The sequence below is a fragment of the Mustela nivalis genome (genome assembly GCF_964662115.1).
Source record: "Mustela nivalis genome assembly, chromosome: 5".
NCBI lineage: Eukaryota > Metazoa > Chordata > Mammalia > Carnivora > Mustelidae > Mustela > Mustela nivalis.
The window spans coordinates 39,548,334-39,557,949 of NC_139024.1; positions in this window are offsets into that span (position 1 = coordinate 39,548,334).

The window sequence follows — 9,616 nt, forward strand, 5'->3', positions numbered from 1 at the left end:
TACCAGTTCTGTTTCCTAAATTAAAGCTTCCAAAAGTTCTTTATAAGTCAATTACATGCTAAGTCAAACAATAATATATATAAAAGACCTAATTATTAGGAGTAAAAGTGTTCAGGACACCAAGTCCCTTTATTCCTAACCACCTACATAGGGCCAGCATTACCTCCTTGGGATATCATAAGAAAAGGTTGGGTGTAGATAACAGGTTGAAATAGGAGAGCCAAATTAAAATGCCCCAGGTAGGCTAGGTAAATTAATGAATCGAATCAAACATAAGAGCACATACCCATCCATAAGAGAATAGTAGCTACTCAATTCTGTGACAGATTGCTCTAAAGAAATGCCAGTTCAGTGTTGCCACAGCTTCACATTAAGCAAGAGAAGGAGGAAATCCAGATTTATCTGTAAAATCTCCCAATATAAATGTCTCTTGTGTGAATGATGATATTAGAGAATAATTGGGCCCATAGTCCTAGCTAGGCCCAATTATTGCAGGTCATATTGAAGGTCATAGCTTGAAAGTTTTATTTCACTTTTTCAGTGTTTTTTAAAATGTTGAGTTTCTGCTCCATTCCAGGCACTCAGGTAGGCAAATGATTAGGAGTTAGTAAGGATACAGGCCTATGGTCACTATGCTGAAGAAAAGTTTACAGAGGAAAGCAGGGAGGCCTGGTCAGAAAACCAAAAGGAGATCTAGTGTGCTTTGGAATAGAAGCTAAGAAATCGCAGAATTCCAGTGAAATAAGGACTGAACAACGTTAGAATTGAAAAATCAGAAGTTATGGGTGATGTTAGAGAGAAACATTTTGATATGTTCTAGGAACACAGATGGAAAAACATAGAATGGAGAAATAAATGGAACAGGAGGAATTAAAGGCAGCAAATATGAAACAGACTTTTGAGAAGTTAAAAAAAAAAAAAGGAGAAAAGATCTATTGTATAATAGCTATAGCATACCATGTAGGAAGAGTTTAAGAATCCTTACAGATGGTAACACTTAAGCAGATTTGTAATCTAAGGGGTAATCCCCATTACAGGGCAAGAGGTTTAAATACTGTGGATATTTGGGTGCCTGGGTGGCTCAGTGGGTTAAGCCGCTGCCTTCGGCTCAGGTCATGATCTCAGGGTCCTGGGATTGAGGCCCGCATCTGGCTCTCTGCTCAGCAGGGAGCCTGCTTCCCTCTCTCTCTCTCTGCCTGCCTCTCTGTCTACTTGTGATCTCTCTCTGTCAAATAAATAAAATCTTTAAACAAAAATACTGTGGATATTTAAGATTCAGGAGAGAGAATGGAAGACAGAGAGAGAGGAAGTTTCTAGGGGATGCAAAAGGGACTGTACTGGGGTGCAGCTGAAAAGAATTGGCCTTAAGCAGTATGACAGAATTCTTATCTTAAGAGAACAGGAGAAAGAAATAGGAATTGGGTAAAGATGAAAACAAGTATTGGGGATACATTGTAGGGGTGGTGGGAACAATAAAATGGGTGAATTTTTCTCAAAATAAATATCTTTCCTAGAGAGTTGTGTCAGACCACATATAAACCTCACAGACTTCTCTTTATCTGAAGGCCCATGCATCCTAGTCCATAATCCCTTTCCCCAAGCCCAAACATTGAGGTTGGCATCATAGAGTTTATCATTTGAACAGAAGGAAAGGAAAGAAAAAAAGAATAAACTTTTGTTTCTTCTGAACCTGAGATATAATTAACATAAAATTGTAAAATCCTTAAAATGTACATCCTGGTGGATTGATACATGTATGCACTGAGAGACAAGTCTCCCATCAGGTTAATAAATGCATTTATTCATTAAATTGGGGAGTTGAAAACATTTAAGTTCTACTCTCTTAGTCAATTTCAATCATATATAACAGCATTATTGACTATAATTACAATGTTTTACATTAGATCCTCAGAACTTACTCATCTTATAGCTAAAAGTTTGTAGTACCCTTTTGCCAGCCCCTCCCTATTTCATTGATCCTTCAGCCCCTGGCAAACATTTTTCTATTTCCTGTGTCTATGAGTATGATTTTCATTTTTTATATGTGAAATCTTAAAAAAAAAAAAAAAAAAAGAAAATCATACTCATTGATCTGAGATACACTTTACTGAGGAGACTTTCTTTTTGTCATTGTATGTACTTAGAGCTCTTGTCAAAAATTAGTTGACCATGTATGTGTAGGTTTAAGTCTGGGCTCTCTATTCTGTTCTGTTGATCTATGTGTCTGTTTTTTATGCTAAAACCATCCTGTTTTCATTACTATAGCTTTGAAATATAGTTTGAATCCCCTATTAAATTATTTAATATAGCTATATTCTTGAGCTCTGTGATTTCTGTTTGGTACTTTCTTATATTTTCTATCTCTTTGTTGAAATTCTCACTTTGTTTATGCATTGTTCTCTTGACCTCAGTAAACAGCTTTACGCCTATTATTTTCAACTCTTTATCAGGGACATCACTTGTCCCTATTTCATTAAGGTCTGGAGTTTTATCTCATTCTTTTGCTTGGAACATATTCCTCCGTTTCTTCATTTTTCTCCATTCTTTGTGTTGGATTTGATGCACTATATAAAACTTCCACCTTTCTGTCTTGATGGAGTGCTCTGTAAAATCAGGAAACTTATCTTTCAGCCCAACCCTAGCTCTTGGTTTTCTCAAACCTCTGTGATTGTCCAGATTGCCTTCTTTGTTCTTAATGGCTCCCAGTAGTTGAGGCTATGCCTAAACCTGTCCATGTACCAAAGGGGAGGATGTCAGTCAGCACCTAGATGCAGGTGGATGGAAAGCCAGACACTTGGGCAGCAGCTTTTAAAGTATGCAAGTAGAATAAAAAGAAAGATGGAGGTGGGTATTTCTGTCTCTTCCCTGTGTACTGAGTCCAAGGTGGATAGCCAGTTAAGAACTGTTTCTTTCATTGCTACAGATCTGTGGGGCCTGAGAACATAAGCCCCATTGGCTATCACAGCCAGATGATCAAGGGATACATCCTCTGGGTGGCAGCAACAAAAGCCAAGGCATCAGACATGTGTATAAGTTCCTTCCAGGGAGAGACCAGCAACCTGGAGTACACCGGAGGGAAAACACAGAGACGACACCTACCAGCCTCCCAAGTCTCAGGTGAAGATCACAATCAGCCCGTAAAAGTGTGTCAAATTAGAATCCTGACCCTCATACAGCAGCTTTTAAAGTAAATAAATAGGCTTCTTTCAGAGGAAGATTGCCAGATGATGTCTTTGTCTGCTCCCTCTGTGCTGAGCCCTGAGGGGAATAGCCACACTAAGTCCTTGTGAGCCCATTAAGAACTGTTTTTTAGCTCATGATAGTCTTATAGGTCTCATGGAAGAAAGCCTTTGGCGTTCAGAACTAGATGTTTAAGGGCCCCATCTCCAAGGTGGAAGACTTAAAAATTGGGATGCTAAGTGTTCAGTCCAAACCCTCTGCACCTCAGGGAGAAGCTGGGAGTGGAGTACCTTCCAGATTATATGTCACTTTGCTGGATGTGGGGTTTATGGTATGATTTCATCTCAGCCTTTCCTATCGATTTTAATGTGTATATTTTTTCATTTGCCAATATGTAGTATTCACTCTGCTAATTTCTGAATTTCTTTCAGAGGGAATTTCTCCATTTATACCTATAGATTCAGTGTGTCTGTGGGAAGAGGTGATTTCAGGAGCCTCCTAAATTGCCACTTTGAACCAGAGCTCACATAGGACATTTTAATACATCTAGAAACTCCTAGAGAATCAATGATAAAACTATCTCAATAAATTAAAAATTAATCAATATAAGAATATACAGAACTAATGTGTAAAAACAATTGAAGATGTGAAATGACATCAGGTCATAGGAGTTCAGCTAGATAGTTATCAAACCATTCCAAACATGTACAAACTCAACAGGAGATCAAAGAGAAGAAGAGCAGCAATTCTAGGAACAGAAAATTGACCACGTTGTGAAAGGTAAGATGTGTGGAGAAGTGAATCTGAAGCAATGGGAAGACAGACCACAGGGGGAGGTGCCAGCTCCCAGCAAGCGGTGGAGCAGTTAAGCACAAAATCAGAACTTTTAGAAGTCTGCTCCATGGAGGGACATGGCTCCAGAGGCTAAGTGGGGGTGGAGTCCTCGAGGTGACAGTGTGGTCTCAAGTACCACGGGGTCACAGAAAAATCGGGGGTGTCTGAGTGTAGCAGAGCTACCACATATTGGAGCGAAGAAGCTGGCTACAGAGACAGAGCCAAAGACTGAGCTCTCAGATCAGGGTAACCTTAAACCCATGATCTGCAACACAGTCGGGCCACTACTCTTTGAGGAGGGACCCAACAAGTGGTAGATCCAAGGAAACTCACCTTCTTCCTCCGGAGGAATAGAATGGCAGGAATCTGCTGGGTTTGGAGATTCCAAATGGGGTTGTGCACCAGAGACAGAAATGCTTAGTCACAGGCTGAGTAAGCTCGGAGAGACCAAGGAGACAAGAGTGATTGACCGCTTTTCCCTGAGGGCGCACTGAAAAGTGGGATATGAGCTCTCAGCTGGAGATTGGGAGGCTACCATTTTCATTCCTGTCCTCTAGTGCTCTATGGAAAACATTCAGGGAACAAAAACTCCCAAGAGCGAACCTGAGCAGATTTCTTAGCCTGGCCCCTGCCAAGGGTGATGCAATTCTGCCATGGACAAAGGCATTTGAGAATCACTACAACAGGCCCCTCCCCCAGAATATCAGCAAGAACATCCAGCCAAGACCAAGCTCACAAATCAAGGAGAACAGTGGAACTCCAGAGCTAGGGGAAAGCAATGCATGAAGTTCATGACTTTCTCCCCATGATCTTTTAGTCTTGCAAAGTTAAATTAAATATTTTTAATTTTTTCTTATTCTAATATTTTAACTTTTCCTCTATCCTCTTTTAATGTTTTTAACTAGTTTATCTTAACAATACTTTTCTTTAAAAAAAAAAAAAAGGTTTTTTTAAAATCTTCATTATTATAGTTATATTTTACCTTCATTGTATTTAACCTTTTTTGTATATAGGGTTTTTTTTTTTCCTAAAAATTTTTGGGATACAATCTTTTCTAATAGATCAAAATATACCCTAAATCTAGCACAAGGCTTTGTTCTAGTCTCCAGCCTGTGCCCATTCTCTCTCTCTCTCTCTTTTTTTTTTTCTTCTTTTTCTAGCCAACTTATCTTATCAATTACTTTTTTTAGAATTTCTTTTAATTTTCAACTTTACAGTCATATTCCATCCTTTCATCATGTTTACCCTTATTTTTGTGTGTGTGTATATATATATATATATAAGTTTTTCTTTCTTTAAAATTTTGGGAGGTAGTTTCTTCTAAGAGACCAAAATATACCCAAAATCAAGTGGGTGCCTCTATTCTATTCACCAGTGTGTGTGTGTATATATATATACACTTTTTTTTTTTTAATTTCTCTATCTTCTTTCTTCTCCCCTCAGTTCAGGTCTCTTCTGATTTGGTTAGTGTACATTTTTCTGGGGGCATCTGCCACTCTTTTAGTATTTTATTCTCTCGTTTATATATTCTTACCTGGATAAAATGACAAGGAGGAAAAACTCACCACAAAAAAAAAAAACAAAAAAAAACAAAAAAAAACAGGACACTGTACCAAGGGCTAGGGACCTAATCAATACGGACATTGGTACTATGTCAGATCTAGAGTTCAGAATGACAATTCTCAAGGTGCCAGCTGGGCTCGAAAAAGGCATGGAAGATATTAGAGAAACCCTGTCTGGAGAAATAAAATCCCTTTCTGGAGAAATAAAAGAACTAAAATCTAACCAAGATGAAATCAAAAAAAATACTAATGAGGTGCAATCAAGAATGGGGGCTCTTACTACTAGGATAAATGAGGCAGAAGAGAGAATTAGTGATATAGAAGACCAAATGACAGAGAATAAAGAAGCTGAGCAAAAGAAAGACAAACAACTACTGGACCACAAGGGGAGAATTTGAGAGATAAGTGATACTATAAGATGAAACAATATTAAAATAATTGGGACCCCAGAAGAAGAAGAAAGTGGGGGGGCAGAAGGTATATTGGAGCAAATTATAATCGAGAATTTCCCTACTATGGCAAAGGGAACAAGCATCAAAATCCAGGAGGTACAGAGAACCCCCTCAAAATCAATAAAAATAGGTCCACACCCCATCATTTAATAATAATACTTACAAGTCTTAGTGACAAAGAGAAAAATCCTGAAAGCAGCTTGGGACAAGAAGTCTGTAACATACAATGATAGAAATATTAGATTGTCAGCAGACTTATCCACAGAGACCTGGCAGGCTGAAAGAACTGGCATGATATATTCAGAGCACTAAATGATAAAAATATGCAGCCAAGAACTCTATATCCACCTAGGCTCTCATTAAAAATAGAAGGAGACATAAAAAGCTTCCAGGACACACAAAAACTAAAAGAATTTGCAAACACACACCAAACCAGTCCTACAGGAAATATTGAAAGGGGTCCTCTAAGCAAAGAGAGAGCCTAAAAGTAGACCAGAAAGGAACAGAGACAAAATACAATAACAGTCACTTTACAGGCAATACAATGGCCTTATATTCATGTCTTTCAATAGTTACCCTGAATGTAAATGGGCTAAATGTCCCAATCAAAAGACACAGAATGGATTAAAAAAGAAAAAAAAAGAAACCCATCAATATGCTAGCTACAAGAGACCCAAAGAGACATCCAGATTTAAAGTGAGGGCGGTAGAAAACAATTCACCATGCTAATGGACATCAAAGAAAGCTGGGATGGCAATACTTATATCCAATAAATTAGTTTTTAAGCCAAAGACTACAAGAAGAGATGGTGAAGGACACAATATCATACTCAAAGGGTCTTTCCAAAAAGAAGATCTAGCAACTTTAAATATCAATGCCCCTAACATAGGAACAGCCAACTATATACACCAATTAATAACAAAATCAAAGAAAGACATTGACAATAATACAATAATAGTAGGGGACTTACATCCCCACTCACTAAAATGGACAGATCATCCAAGCAAAAGATCAGCAAGGAAATAAAGGCCTTAAATGACACATTGGACCAGAAGGACATCACAGATATATTTAGAACACTCCATCCCAAAGCAACAGAATACACATTCTTCTCTAGTGCACATGGAACATTCTCCAGAATAGATCACATTCTGGATCACAAATCAGGTCTCAACCAGTACTAAAAGATTGGGATCATTCCCTGCATATTTTCAGACCACAATGCTCTGAAGCTAGAACTCAATCACAAGAGGAAACTTTGAAAGAACTCAAATACCTGGAGGCTAAAGAGCATCCTATCAAAGAATGAATGGGTCAACCAGTAAATTAAAGAAAAATTGAAAAAATTCATGGAAACAAATGATAATGAAAACACAACTGCTCAAAATATGTGCGACACAGCATAGGTGGTCCTGAGAGGAAAATACATAGCAATACAAACCTTTCTCAAGAAACAAGAAAGGGGGAGTTCCTGGGTGGCTCAGTGGGTTAAAGCCCCTGCCTTTGGCTCAGGTCATGATCCCAGGATCCTGGGATTGAGCCCCAAATGGGGCTCTCTGCTCAGCAGGGAGCCTGCTTCCCTTCCTCTCTCCTGTCTGCCTCTCTGCCTACCTATGATTTCTGTCTGTCAAATAAATAAATAAACTCTTTAAAAAAGAAAGAAAGAAAGAAAGAAAGAAAGAAAGAAAGAAAGAAAGAAAGGTCTCAAATACACAACCTAACCCTACACCTAAAGGAGCTGGAGAAAGAACAGCAAAGAAAGCCTAAACCCAGCAGGAGAAGAGAAATAATAAAGATCAGAGCAGAAATCAATGAAAGAACAGTAGAACAAATCAACAGAACTAGGAGCTGGTTCTTTGAAAGAATTAATAAGAATGATAAGCCCCTGGCCAGACTTATCAAAAAGAAAAGAGAAAGGACCCAAATAAATAAAATCATGAATGAAAGAGGAGAGATCACAACACCAAAGAAATACAACAATTATAAGAAGATATGAGCAACTATACGCCAGCTAATTTGACTGGATATAAAATCAATGCGCAGAAATCAGTTGCATTTCTATACACCAACAACAAGACAAAAGAAAGAGAAATTAAGTAATTGGAAGAAATGGATGCATTCCTAGAGACATACAAACTATCACAACTGGACCAGGAAGAAATAGAAAACCTGAACAGACCCATAACCAGTAAGGAGATTGAAACAATCATCAAAAATATCCAAACAAACAAAAGCCCAGGCCCAGATGGTTTCCCCGGGGAATTCTACCAAATATTTAAAGAAGAGCTAATTCCTATTCTCCTGAAACTGTTCCAAAAAAATAGAAATGGAAGGAAAACTTCCAAACTCATTTTATGAGGCCAGCATCACCTTGTTCCCAAAACCAGACAAGGATCCCATTAAAAAAGAGAATTACAGATCAATATCCTTGATGAACACAGATGCGAAAATTCCCACCAAAATACTAGCCAATAGGATCCAACAGTACATTAAAAGGATTATTCACCACAACCAAGTGGGATTTATTCCAGGGCTGCAAGGTTGGTTCAACATCCACAAATCCATCAATGTGATACAATACATTAATAAAAGAAAGAACAAGAACCACATGATACTCTCAATAGATGCTGAAAAAGCATTTGACAAAGTACAGTATACTTTCTTGATTAAAACTCTTCAAAGTGTAGGGATAGAGGTTACATACCTCAATTCATCAAAGCTTTATGAAAAACCCACAGCAAGTATCATTCTCAATGGGGATAAACTGAGAGCTTTTCTGCAAAGATCAGGAACATAGCGGGGATGTCCATTATCACCACTGCTATTCAACATAGTACTAGAAACCCTAGCCTCAGCAATCGGACAACAAAAAGAAATTAAAGCCATCCGAACCAGCAAAGAAGTCAAACTCATTCTTTGCAGATGATATGATACTCTATGTGGGAAACCCAAAAGACTCCATTCCAAAACTGCTAGAACTCATATAGGAATTCAGTGAAGTGTCAGGATATAAAATCAATGCGCAGAAATCAGTTGCATTTCTATACACCAACAACAAGACAAAAGAAAGAGAAATTAAGTAATTGGTCCCATTTACAATTGCACCCAAAACCATAAGATACCTAGGAAAAAACCTAACCAAAGAGGAAAGAATATGTACTTAGAAAACTATAAAGCACTCTTGAAAGAAATTGAGGAAGACACAAAGAAATGGAAAAAGTTCCATGCTCATGGATTGGAAGAAAAAATATTGTAAAAATGTCATTGTTACCTAAAGCAATTTACACATTTAATGCAATCCCTATCAAAATACCATCTTTTTTTTTTTTTTCAAAGAAATGGAACAAATAATCCTAAAAGTTATACGGAACCAGAAAAGACCCTGACTAGCCAGAGGAACGTTGAAAAAGAAAGCCAAAGTTGGTGGTATCTCAATTCCAGACTTCGAACTCTATTATAAAGCTGTAATCAAGACGGTATGGTACTGGCACACACAAAAAAAAAGACACATAGATCAATGGAACAGAATAGAGAGCCCAGAAATAGACCCTCAACTCTATGGTCAACTAATCTTCAACAAAGCAGGAA